This window comes from Copadichromis virginalis, linkage group LG12 (assembly GCF_057382275.1).
Source record: "Copadichromis virginalis isolate Kocher_CV1m ecotype Utaka linkage group LG12, C_Virginalis_male_GT1.1, whole genome shotgun sequence".
Classification (NCBI taxonomy): Eukaryota; Metazoa; Chordata; class Actinopteri; order Cichliformes; family Cichlidae; genus Copadichromis; species Copadichromis virginalis.
The window spans coordinates 15,974,043-15,988,019 of NC_140629.1; the positions used below are offsets into that span (position 1 = coordinate 15,974,043).

At 36.3% G+C, this 13,977-nt stretch overlaps 1 protein-coding gene and 3 long non-coding RNA genes across 4 annotated transcripts in view; 1 reads left to right on the forward strand and 3 right to left on the reverse strand.

Annotated features, from left to right (window-relative positions):
• Positions 1-13,977, forward strand: part of LOC146696716 (uncharacterized) — a 69,005-nt gene that overhangs the window by 21,510 nt on the left and 33,518 nt on the right. The window lies entirely within an intron of this gene.
• LOC146696717 (uncharacterized) lies at positions 5,261-6,466 on the reverse strand. Its single transcript, XR_014923110.1, has 3 exons — positions 6,206-6,466; positions 5,618-5,843; positions 5,261-5,282 (listed from the first exon to the last, which is right to left on the reverse strand). It is a non-coding gene; the product is annotated as an uncharacterized LOC146696717 (long non-coding RNA).
• LOC146696718 (uncharacterized) lies at positions 7,986-10,018 on the reverse strand. The gene is made up of 3 exons (XR_014923111.1): positions 8,935-10,018; positions 8,343-8,568; positions 7,986-8,007 (listed from the first exon to the last, which is right to left on the reverse strand). It is a non-coding gene; the product is annotated as an uncharacterized LOC146696718 (long non-coding RNA).
• Positions 11,852-13,053, reverse strand: LOC146696719 (uncharacterized). The gene is made up of 3 exons (XR_014923112.1): positions 12,793-13,053; positions 12,209-12,434; positions 11,852-11,873 (listed from the first exon to the last, which is right to left on the reverse strand). It is a non-coding gene; the product is annotated as an uncharacterized LOC146696719 (long non-coding RNA).

The following is a 13,977-nucleotide window of genomic DNA, read 5'->3' on the forward strand; positions in this document are numbered from 1 at the left end:
GGGTGTGGCACTATCAGACACCATAAGGTACCTAACACAAACACCAGCTACTTCAAAAGGCTTTTGCTTCTGACTCAGGCCCGTTGCCAGCTGGCAGATGTGTCTGACCACATCTTCAAGTGACCTGAAGCACAAAACAACACTTCTTCCCTGCTCACTGACCAAACCCACAGCACTGCGTGCATGAGAATCAACTAGTGCATATTGTCCATTCTCAGAAATGACTGCACATGTACTGCCACACAATGTCAGAAGACATGTATTATACATGGCACAGATCTTTTGCAGCCCAGTCTGCAGGGTAGTGTAGACACCACTCTCAATGAGTTCCCCTTCAAGCACATCAATATCCCCACTGACAAAATCTCCATACTCAAACTCAAAGTTTTGCCCATCAATACAATACTTTTTAGGCAAATCAGGGACACACAACACACTGGATGAGTTGCTTATCATGTTGCAGTCTCTCAAATTGGTGTACAAAAGGTCACCTAAAACTACAACTCTGTCAAGAACTTTTGTCTCCCATGAAAAGACGCTATCAACTTTATGTTTTGCCAGGCTAACCAGACCTATAGCCATACACTGAACTCCTCCATATTTAAATCGATCATCAGCCTGGTGAAATGATCCTCTCACACTCTTTATAATGCAACAGCTATCCTCTGCTCCAACTCCTGTGACAGCATTAACAGTTTCAAGGTTGACAGAAGTGTTATCAACTTTAGCTGTAAGATTCGTGTCAACATCCCTGTCCACAAACACTGCACTGCTCTCCACGTCAACATCAACTTGACCTGCCTGCACAGAAATGCTGCTAACAGCATACCATTGTGCATCTAAAGACGTCTGTAAATTTCTGATGTGAAGCATCAGGTCGTCAAGGCATGTGTTAAAAACAGCCACAGCTGTGCCAATCTCAGATGCCAGCCCAGCTGCATTACGTGTGCCACAATCAACAACAACAAAATAATTCTTGTGATGAATGATGACACTAACTGCAGTGTGAAGATCCAACAGACACATGCCATCCCTCAACAGATGTTCCTGCAGCTTTTCATACAACACAGCCTCCCCTTCCGACAGCCCAAAATCTATGTAAACTGGCGGGCCAATATCAACTTTCCATTTTTGGCCAAACACAGTGTGCTGTCCAATCAGCCTGCAAACGCTATGCTTGCTGCCAATGTCCTGTCTTGCCTTAGCTATATACCTAACTAATTGGCACCCCTCTACACATATATCATCAACATCCTCCGGTTTCCATGTACACACTGGAGCTATCATATGCTTGATTGCAGCCACAACACTGCAGGCAATTAAGGCATTCACATCTGAAGTGGATGGTGCACATTGAACAGCAGTCCCAGCAACAATGGATGCTTGCAACTTCTCTGCACAAATGCAAACATTTGGGTTAGCATTGGACTTACCAGAGGGGATTCTTGGTGTGCGCCGCATGCGAAAACCCTTTTTTCTTGGCATCTACAATAAAAAGAGAAAAAAAATATATTAAACAAACATCCACACTCCAGCTCACATGTTAGTTTGCTCCAAGCATTTACACAAAGGTCAGTGTTTTGTAGTAGCTAATATGTCATTCTTCATAACAGAATTGTTGATATAGGTTACAAGCAAGTCTGGCGCTGAACAGAAATTGTCGCGCTATGCGCCTGTGTTTATTGTGCATAAATACTGAATTGTCCTGACACAATATTGCGTTTCGTTTCTTTTATTACCATGGTACATTAACAAAAACATATACTTTTATTCACAGGATAAAACTTTTTTTTTGTATCACTAATTGCCCAGTACGATTACAGCATACAATATTATTGTCACTGCTACATTTCTGTAATGAACCAGAAAATATTTCCACTACTAATTAATTACCGTTGAGCTTAAAGGTCCTATTAATAAATGGTTAACGAATGTGTATTTATGAAGACGATTTGTGAGACTGGTAAACTTATGATAGGTACGATGGTCTTTCATTCTACACGGTGCATTTCAAGGTCCTGTACCCATCTGTCGGTAAACTAGACCTGGGCTTGTTAAAGTGACCTGAAGTTACTAAAAACTTCATGAGTGTATGCACTCACTCCAAGAACCGTATGATTATCAATTTGAGCGTGGTGAAAGTTGGGCTCTCGCTAACTCTTTTGTCCACTCTGTGTGCTCGTAAGGGTCTAACCCTTTCACTCTTTTGATTTTTTTCCTCGTATCTTTTCTTTGACTTTTCATCAAGTTTGTCTTTGTACGGAGCGGTATTGTTCTCCTTCGTTTTTGTACATACCTCTTTTGGGGGGCAAAGTAAAAGCAAGAAGGTATTAGAACCGGAGAATGAACGTTTTGCGGTGCTGCAAATGCTTGCATTTGATGCATTGCTTTAATTGTTTTGCCACTAGTGCCCGGCATGCAATGCATGAAAGTCATGTGGTCTGTCAATCTCTATTATGACTACGAACACTAAAGTAAGGGGGTGGAACATGACCTTCCAGTCATGTTCAAATCAAACCTGACCATTTTAAAACTTAAGACACTCATAAATATTGTCATTTACATTTGATTGCCTAAAGGCTTTATGAGATTCTCCACACTATTAACTTATACAAGTGATGTGGGGGGGGGGGGGGGGGGTGAGTGCATTGAGATTAGAATCTCACCCCCCCTGCCATTGACTGAACAAACGACTGAATAGCCCACTGAACGACTACTTAACGACCCACTGAACAATACTGGAGAACATTTTTTAAACCTTCTCTTTCCACTTTTTGCTCTTAACAGGAAGCATCAAAAAACGTCAAAAAACCCTTGTTAAAACCTCAAGCATGTAAGGCTATAGTCAGCATTTTTAATAACTTACCTTGGTTCACACCAAATCCAGCTGTTCTGCTGAAAGTTCACAGCAAGCCTTCTGAAGTATCTGTACGTGATGTCCCTTAGGAAGTTTGATCTCCTAATACAAAAAAGATATTGTACAATTAAACATTATTGACATAAGATCAGAAAAAGGTCATTTTCAGACTGAAACAGAAATAAAGAAACCTTAACCCTAGCAATTAAAATTGTGACAAAGACAAAACCCCACCCATAAATGGCATGGTTTTTTTAATGACCAGTTATGCTCAGGTTAAAATCTATACCTGTGCACCTACCAAAAATAATTAAACATCAGATTCACAAGGCTAAAATAAATGTGAGACAATAACAAAATTTTCTCAATACCTGCATAATTAGCATGATGCAAATTTAACAACTCACAATGAACGCACAACAAATCACAGCTATGTGAAAAATTACAATTATCCTCTTACGCTCTATAGCCACCAGTACTGTGGCTCAAGAGTTATGCAAAAACCTCCATGTATCACACCTTTCATGCAAATATCACGTAGTATCCACAGAAGCCTTATAATTTTAGCTAAATGGTCATATAAACCATTTCTAAAACTACCAAAGACAGCAGAAACAAGCATGATTGAAATAGCAGTTACTAAATTGCTTAAAATCTGCTAAACACACATAAACCAGCCAAAAATGTTCCACACTTCATGTATTTCATTATATTCATGTTGTGCTTTACTTGAAATAAGAAATCAGTGGCTAATTACCCGGCCTAGCTTTCACAGATTTCAGTCTTTCAAAAAAGACCACAAAATGGCTTAATGGCCCAAATTCACTAAAACAGAAAACCAAACCAAAGACTTTTCACCGGTAACCCTCCCACAAACAATAAAAAAATAACTTAAATACAAAGTAAATTCTGTTACTGAAATTTAAAATGTGGTTTTACACCAAAAATAAAATTCAATTTACAACAAATAAAACTTACCAAGAATTGCACAAGGGCAGGGTTTTTCAAAAATAATCTCTTGTGATGTTTGTTATAGTGGTCTAAAATGATGTCCTCGAATCCTCAGAATGTTAAAATCCAAAGCTCTCCTCTTCTCGTTTGCTAAAAGCAAAGTGGCTTACAAACCAGTGGCACAGGTATTTATTGAAATCATGAGGGACATTCAAAAAACTTCAAATGATCCAATCACAGAAGCCAACAGGGGAGGGACTGTCACAAAGTAACCAGTGAAGTTACAATGCAATAAACAGTACTCAACACCTTTTTTCCCTTGAGTAGTTAAAACCTTTATTCAGCAGTACACTAATTTCCATAGCTGTTGTCCACACCCTTGGCCTTGCCAAAAGACACAATCCAATCTTTTGTCTCAAACTCAGTCTCACCTTCGTTTCACAGCCTTACAACTTATTCATTTCAACAGTGTGACCTCAAGTTTGCCCCCCGCTTCCCCTTCACACATGAAAACAAAAGACAGCCATTGATAGTCTCTACCACTAACTGTCTCACCACACCTATTTCTGAATTAAAAATTACCCAAAGTGACCTAAAACATGCCACTTTGGGTCAAATGTGAAAAAATATATTAATCTAAGAAAACTTAGCATTATTATAAAACATCTGTCACAAGTCTTCGTCTGTCTGAGTGGTGGCCTCTGTCACATCTGAACAAAACAAAAACAAAGGGGGAAAGGTGAGGGGTTATACTTTTCTACATCACTGGTTGTTTGTTGTTGGCTTTAAACAAAATAACCAATAATTATTACAACAATTAAGCAGCATTACTCAATTTCTTCCTATTATATAAAAATGAAGCCAATATCTGGATGAGCTCTAATTACATGAATTAGCCGTGATATATGCCAATATGTCAATATGTATGAGAAATACAATATGTCAACATAATTTAAAAAACACAATCAATGAAGATTATTCCAGAGTCTCGGGCATGCCAGGGCATGTCAGGGTAAACTTCATTCAACTACAGAGGATACTTGCAGTCAAACTAAAAGAAGCTGTCAAAATGGACAGCAAAGTTGCTTTCATGTTTTAATTAAAAACAGTCTGGAAACACAACAAACAGTAGTCAAGACCTTTTTTCCCCTTTAGTAGTTAAAAGCTTTAATCGGCAGGGCACTAATTTCCACATCTGTAGTCCACATCTTGACCTTCTCAATAGACAGTTTTAACAGCTTCTCCCCCCCCCCCCGCTTCCCCTTCACACATGAAAACAAAAGACAGCCATTGATAGTCTCTACCACTAACTGTCTCACCACACCTATTTCTGAATTAAAAATTACCCAAAGTGACCTAAAACATGCCACTTTGGGTCAAATGTGAAAAAATATATTAATCTAAGAAAACTTAGCATTATTATAAAAAATCTGTCACAAGTCTTCGTCTGTCTGAGTGGTGGCCTCTGTCACATCTGAACAAAACAAAAACAAATAATATTTTTTGACAGTTAGTATTTATAAACAACTTTAACAAATATACATGGGTAAAACAGACATTTGCATATATCTAATCCTTATAAAATCACAAATGAAGAAAACAAAACATGATACTAATCATGGATTTAATATTTTCTCCAAATGATTTATCATAAACTAAAATAAATAATTCGCATTTATGTTTATTTGTATGTAGACAGTCGTTCAATAGTAATTCATAGAGTATTTTTTCTAAGTCCCATTTCTTAAAATAAGACACTGAAGCCAACATTCACTGTTTATACCATCCAAACAATACATTAAGACTTACCATCACGTGCGAATGTAATCGAAGCTTGCAATGCATCCAGCTCCTGGGCAGTGTTATTCAGCATTTCTTTTTCAGCATCCAGCTGTTCTTTTAAAACAGAAATCTTTCTTTCGGCTGCACGCCTGAGCCGCACCTGCCGAACCAAGAGGTCCATTGCCTTGGCATGAAGTTGCAAGCACCTTGTATATAGATCCTCTCTGCTGACCCCTGGGTCCAAGCAGGCATACTGAAATTACAAAATATTTTGGATCATAACAAAATTAGAAAACAGTTATTCGCTTCAATCTATGCTGCCGCTACAATGTAATGTTTGTAGTGCCAGATCACAACAACAGCTGTATAAAAGTCTCAGCTTAACCTTGTGCCATCCTTTAAAAAACTTACGTTGATCACCCTGGGGACCCAAAAAGGCCCCAGTATGGCACAAGGGTTAACAGTGACTTATATGAAAGAGCAAACAAACAAACAAACAAACAAACACAAGAAACACTAAACACAGCATCCTGCCCAGCTCTGTAACAGGTAATGTAGCGTAAAAACAAATTTTTCTACACTATAAATAAAATTTAAGAAATATTTGTTACTTACAGTTGATAGTTGAAATTCTTGACGCAATGATTCAACTTCAGGATCATTAATCCCAGCAAACTTCGTTGGGGAAGCATATGCCATTCTCTATTTATGATAAAGTATGAGGTTAATTAGTTACATTTTACACAACATTCAAACAATATACAAACATGAGAGCATCAAAGAGACTTTACTTACACATAAACATGTAGTTAGTTCACAATAATGATCAGTAATGCAATTACATTCATTCAAAAAACACAAAACATATATATAAATGGTAAATGGCCTGTATTTGTATAGCGCTTTACTAATCCCTAAGGACCCCAAAGCGCTTTACACATCCAGAATGAAGGTGTAAATTAGTCAATGTATGACATTAAGATAATGCTCACCAACTCTTGCTGTCTGCTGCTCAAATTTGCTTAAAGAAAAGGATTGAACGCACAACAAATCACAGCTATGTGAAAAATTACAATTATCCTCTTACGCTCTATAGCCACCAGTACTGTGGCTCAAGAGGTATTTATTGAAATCATGAGGGACATTCAAAAAACTTCAAATGATCCAATCACAGAAGCCAACAGGGGAGGGACTGTCACAAAGTAACCAGTGAAGTTACAATACAATAAACAGTACTCAACACCTTTTTTCCCTTGAGTAGTTAAAACCTTTATTCAGCAGTACACTAATTTTCATAGCTGTTGTCCACACCCTTGGCTTTGCCAAAAGACACAATTCAATCTTTTGTCTCAAACTCAGTCTCACCTTCGTTTCACAGCCTTACAACTTATTCATTTCAACAGTGTGACCTCAAGTTTGCCCCCCGCTTCCCCTTCACACATGAAAACAAAAGACAGCCATTGATAGTCTCTACCACTAACTGTCTCACCACACCTATTTCTGAATTAAAAATTACCCAAAGTGACCTAAAACATGCCACTTTGGGTCAAATGTGAAAAAATATATTAATCTAAGAAAACTTAGCATTATTATAAAACATCTGTCACAAGTCTTCGTCTGTCTGAGTGGTGACCTCTGTCACATCTGAACAACACAAAAACAAAGGGGGAAAGGTGAGGGGTTATACTTTTCTACATCACTGGTTGTTTGTTGTTGGCTTTAAACAAAATAACCAATAATTATTACAACAATTAAGCAGCATTACTCAATTTCTTCCTATTATATAAAAATGAAGCCAATATCTGGATGAGCTCTAATTACATGAATTAGCCGTGATATATGCCAATATGTCAATATGTATGAGAAATACAATATGTCAACATAATTTAAAAAACACAATCAATGAAGATTATTCCAGAGTCTCGGGCATGCCAGGGCATGTCAGGGTAAACTTCATTCAACTACAGAGGATACTTGCAGTCAAACTAAAAGAAGCTGTCAAAATGGACAGCAAAGTTGCTTTCATGTTTTAATTAAAAACAGTCTGGAAACACAACAAACAGTAGTCAAGACCTTTTTTCCCCTTTAGTAGTTAAAAGCTTTAATCGGCAGGGCACTAATTTCCACATCTGTAGTCCACATCTTGACCTTCTCAATAGACAGTTTTAACAGCTTCTCCCCCCCCCCCCCCCCCCCCCGCTTCCCCTTCACACATGAAAACAAAAGACAGCCATTGATAGTCTCTACCACTAACTGTCTCACCACACCTATTTCTGAATTAAAAATTACCCAAAGTGACCTAAAACATGCCACTTTGGGTCAAATGTGAAAAAATATATTAATCTAAGAAAACTTAGCATTATTATAAAACATCTGTCACAAGTCTTCGTCTGTCTGAGTGGTGGCCTCTGTCACATCTGAACAAAACAAAAACAAATAATATTTTTTGACAGTTAGTATTTATAAACAACTTTAACAAATATACATGGGTAAAACAGACATTTGCATATATCTAATCCTTATAAAATCACAAATGAAGAAAACAAAACATGATACTAATCATGGATTTAATATTTTCTCCAAATGATTTATCATAAACTAAAATAAATAATTCGCATTTATGTTTATTTGTATGTAGACAGTCGTTCAATAGTAATTCATAGAGTATTTTTTCTAAGTCCCATTTCTTAAAATAAGACACTGAAGCCAACATTCACTGTTTATACCATCCAAACAATACATTAAGACTTACCATCACGTGCGAATGTAATCGAAGCTTGCAATGCATCCAGCTCCTGGGCAGTGTTATTCAGCATTTCTTTTTCAGCATCCAGCTGTTCTTTTAAAACAGAAATCTTTCTTTCGGCTGCACGCCTGAGCCGCACCTGCCGAACCAAGAGGTCCATTGCCTTGGCATGAAGTTGCAAGCACCTTGTATATAGATCCTCTCTGCTGACCCCTGGGTCCAAGCAGGCATACTGAAATTACAAAATATTTTGGATCATAACAAAATTAGAAAACAGTTATTCGCTTCAATCTATGCTGCCGCTACAATGTAATGTTTGTAGTGCCAGATCACAACAACAGCTGTATAAAAGTCTCAGCTTAACCTTGTGCCATCCTTTAAAAAACTTACGTTGATCACCCTGGGGACCCAAAAAGGCCCCAGTATGGCACAAGGGTTAACAGTGACTTATATGAAAGAGCAAACAAACAAACAAACAAACAAACAAACACAAGAAACACTAAACACAGCATCCTGCCCAGCTCTGTAACAGGTAATGTAGCGTAAAAACAAATTTTTCTACACTATAAATACAATTTAAGAAATATTTGTTACTTACAGTTGATAGTTGAAATTCTTGACGCAATGATTCAACTTCAGGATCATTAATCCCAGCAAACTTCGTTGGGGAAGCATATGCCATTCTCTATTTATGATAAAGTATGAGGTTAATTAGTTACATTTTACACAACATTCAAACAATATACAAACATGAGAGCATCAAAGAGACTTTACTTACACATAAACATGTAGTTAGTTCACAATAATGATCAGTAATGCAATTACATTCATTCAAAAAACACAAAACATATATATAAATGGTAAATGGCCTGTATTTCTATATCGCTTTACTAGTCCCTAAGGACCCCAAAGCGCTTTACACATCCAGAATGAAGGTGTAAATTAGTCAATGTATGACATTAAGATAATGCTCACCAACTCTTGCTGTCTGCTGCTCAAATTTGCTTAAAGAAAAGGATTGAACGCACAACAAATCACAGCTATGTGAAAAATTACAATTATCCTCTTACGCTCTATAGCCACCAGTACTGTGGCTCAAGAGTTATGCAAAAACCTCCATGCAAATATCACGTAGTATCCACAGAAGCCTTATAATTTTAGCTAAATGGTCATATAAACCATTTCTAAAACTACCAAAGACAGCAGAAACAAGCATGATTGAAATAGCAGTTACTAAACTGCTTAAAATCTGCTAAACACACATAAACCAGCCAAAAATGTTCCACACTTCATGTATTTCATTATATTCATGTTGTGCTTTACTTGTAATAAGAAATCAGTGGCTAATTACCCGGCCTAGCTTTCACAGATTTCAGTCTTTCAAAAAAGACCACAAAATGGCTTAATGGCCCAAATTCACTAAAACAGAAAACCAAACCAAAGACTTTTCACCGGTACCCCTCCCACAAACAATAAAAAAATAACTTAAATACAAAGTAAATTCTGTTACTGAAATTTAAAATGTGGTTTTACACCAAAAATAAAATTCAATTTACAACAAATAAAACTTACCAAGAATTGCACAAGGGCAGGGTTTTTCAAAAATAATCTCTTGTGATGTTTGTTATAGTGGTCTAAAATAATGTCCTCGAATCCTCAGAATGTTAAAATCCAAAGCTCTCCTCTTCTCGTTTGCTAAAAGCAAAGTGGCTTAAAAACCAGTGGCTTAAAAACCAGTGGCACAGATATTTATTGAAATCATGAGGGACATTCAAAAAACTTCAAATGATCTTTTGTCTCAGTCTAACCTTTTCAACAGTGTCACTTGCCCCCCCCCCCCCCCCCCCTTGCTTGCCCTTCACACATGAAAACAAAAGACAGCCATTGATAGTCTCTGCCACCAACTGTCTCACCACACCTAATTCTGAATTAACAATTACCCAAAGTGACCTAAAACATGCCACTTTTGGGTCACTTTAGGTCACAGTCCCAGTGGGTGACAGCATATAAAAGTAAGAAAGCTTAGCAAGTACCTGATGCTGTCAAATCATAAGAAATTAGCAGAAATATCGTAAAACCAAAACAGTCAAATGAAAAAGCAGCATAAGCCAAAGTTCCTTCAGAAGTACAGTATCAGAGAATGGTGAAAGACTGTTGGAATAATTGGCAGTGGATTTTATCGTGTGGTCTCTGTGTTTTTCTGTCAGTTAATCAGGCTGAATCTGCCAAACTGCGAGATCATTGAAAGGCCCACAACGAATAGACACAACGAAGGTTAAATCAATTTGGTAGCAAAAGACTGTTATTTAGCATCTTCATTGATGTCAATGACAAACAAAGAAGAATAGTTCATTCTGGTGAAAAACCAGCACGAGTTATCTACACAAATCTTCCATAGCTCTAAGGATTAACGGCAAGTCTTGTTCCTTACTGTTCATATTGAGCTTCTGTTTAATACATTGGCAGTGCAATAGCATAGTGTTTAGGTTTATATCAACAAAATACAGGAATCTTAATAGAACAACTAGAGAATGAGAAGAATACATAAATATGAAAAAATATATTTCAGCTTCTCCTCTCTGTTGTGTTGCAACATAGCCATTCGACATGGAAAATGAAGTAGCTTTCAAGAAAGAGAAAGCTTGAAAAACTTACAAACACTGACAATCAACTAGTGTACAGCTTTCAAGTGTAATTTATACATTTTAATAGTAATGTCTTTAAAACTATCAGTGACATTGAAAGGAGTTATTAGTTATTATCAAAACATCAAATTGTTCATAAAACATAAGTTCGCTTTTTTTTATTTTAAAGCCAAAATGACACCAGTGACACCACTAGTGTTTTATAAATCTTGATTCATAAACAATTATGTTAGAAACTTATTTCCTATTCACAATACTTGTTATTATTAAACATTTAATGTGAAAAAGTTTCATCCTCCTCTTAGTCTTCATACATCTCTTTTTTTAAACTTGTAGAGTTGTAGAATTTAAACTAATAACACATATACCATAAGGATGAATAAACAGTCAAAGAAAACCAAAATTTAAAACAGGAACATTTATTATAAAATATTTACACATCTGTCACAACTCTTTGTCTGTCTGACTGGAGTCCTCTGTCACATATGTACAAAACAAACCAAAACAATATTTTTCACAGTTGAGTATTCACAGTATTTATAAAGCAATTGTAAAAAAATTGAGTAGTTAAAATCTTTATTCAGCAGTACACTAATTTCCATAGCTGTTGTCACCTTGGTTTCACAGCCTTACAACTTATTCATTCAACAGTGTGACCTCAAGTTTGCCCCCCGCTTCCCCTTCACACATGAAAACAAAAGACAGCCATTGATAGTCTCTACCACTAACTGTCTCACCACACCTATTTCTGAATTAAAAATTACCCAAAGTGACCTAAAACATGCCACTTTGGGTCAAATGTGAAAAAATATATTAATCTAAGAAAACTTAGCATTATTATAAAACATCTGTCACAAGTCTTCGTCTGTCTGAGTGGTGGCCTCTGTCACATCTGAACAAAACAAAAACAAATAATATTTTTTGACAGTTAGTATTTATAAACAACTTTAACAAATATACATGGGTAAAACAGACATTTGCATATATCTAATCCTTATAAAATCACAAATGAAGAAAACAAAACATGATACTAATCATGGATTTAATATTTTCTCCAAATGATTTATCATAAACTAAAATAAATAATTCGCATTCATGTTTATTTGTATGTAGACAGTCGTTCAATAGTAATTCATAGAGTATTTTTTCTAAGTCCCATTTCTTAAAATAAGACACTGAAGCCAACATTCACTGTTTATACCATCCAAACAATACATTAAGACTTACCATCACGTGCGAATGTAATCGAAGCTTGCAATGCATCCAGCTCCTGGGCAGTGTTATTCAGCATTTCTTTTTCAGCATCCAGCTGTTCTTTTAAAACAGAAATCTTTCTTTCGGCTGCACGCCTGAGCCGCACCTGCCGAACCAAGAGGTCCATTGCCTTGGCATGAAGTTGCAAGCACCTTGTATATAGATCCTCTCTGCTGACCCCTGGGTCCAAGCAGGCATACTGAAATTACAAAATATTTTGGATCATAACAAAATTAGAAAACAGTTATTCGCTTCAATCTATGCTGCCGCTACAATGTAATGTTTGTAGTGCCAGATCACAACAACAGCTGTATAAAAGTCTCAGCTTAACCTTGTGCCATCCTTTAAAAAACTTACGTTGATCACCCTGGGGACCCAAAAAGGCCCCAGTATGGCACAAGGGTTAACAGTGACTTATATGAAAGAGCAAACAAACAAACAAACAAACACAAGAAACACTAAACACAGCATCCTGCCCAGCTCTGTAACAGGTAATGTAGCGTAAAAACAAATTTTTCTACACTATAAATAAAATTTAAGAAATATTTGTTACTTACAGTTGATAGTTGAAATTCTTGACGCAATGATTCAACTTCAGGATCATTAATCCCAGCAAACTTCGTTGGGGAAGCATATGCCATTCTCTATTTATGATAAAGTATGAGGTTAATTAGTTACATTTTACACAACATTCAAACAATATACAAACATGAGAGCATCAAAGAGACTTTACTTACACATAAACATGTAGTTAGTTCACAATAATGATCAGTAATGCAATTACATTCATTCAAAAAACACAAAACATATATATAAATGGTAAATGGCCTGTATTTGTATAGCGCTTTACTAGTCCCTAAGGACCCCAAAGCGCTTTACACATCCAGAATGAAGGTGTAAATTAGTCAATGTATGACATTAAGATAATGCTCACCAACTCTTGCTGTCTGCTGCTCAAATTTGCTTAAAGAAAAGGATTGAACGCACAACAAATCACAGCTATGTGAAAAATTACAATTATCCTCTTACGCTCTATAGCCACCAGTACTGTGGCTCAAGAGTTATGCAAAAACCTCCATGCAAATATCACGTAGTATCCACAGAAGCCTTATAATTTTAGCTAAATGGTCATGTAAACCATTTCTAAAACTACCAAAGACAGCAGAAACAAGCATGATTGAAATAGCAGTTACTAAACTGCTTAAAATCTGCTAAACACACATAAACCAGCCAAAAATGTTCCACACTTCATGTATTTCATTATATTCATGTTGTGCTTTACTTGTAATAAGAAATCAGTGGCTAATTACCCGGCCTAGCTTTCACAGATTTCAGTCTTTCAAAAAAGACCACAAAATGGCTTAATGGCCCAAATTCACTAAAACAGAAAACCAAACCAAAGACTTTTCACCGGTAACCCTCCCACAAACAATAAAAAAATAACTTAAATACAAAGTAAATTCTGTTACTGAAATTTAAAATGTGGTTTTACACCAAAAATAAAATTCAATTTACAACAAATAAAACTTACCAAGAATTGCACAAGGGCAGGGTTTTTCAAAAATAATCTCTTGTGATGTTTGTTATAGTGGTCTAAAATAATGTCCTCGAATCCTCAGAATGTTAAAATCCAAAGCTCTCCTCTTCTCGTTTGCTAAAAGCAAAGTGGCTTACAAACCAGTGGCACAGGTATTTATTGAAATCATGAGGGACATTCAAAAAACTTCAAATGATCCAATCAC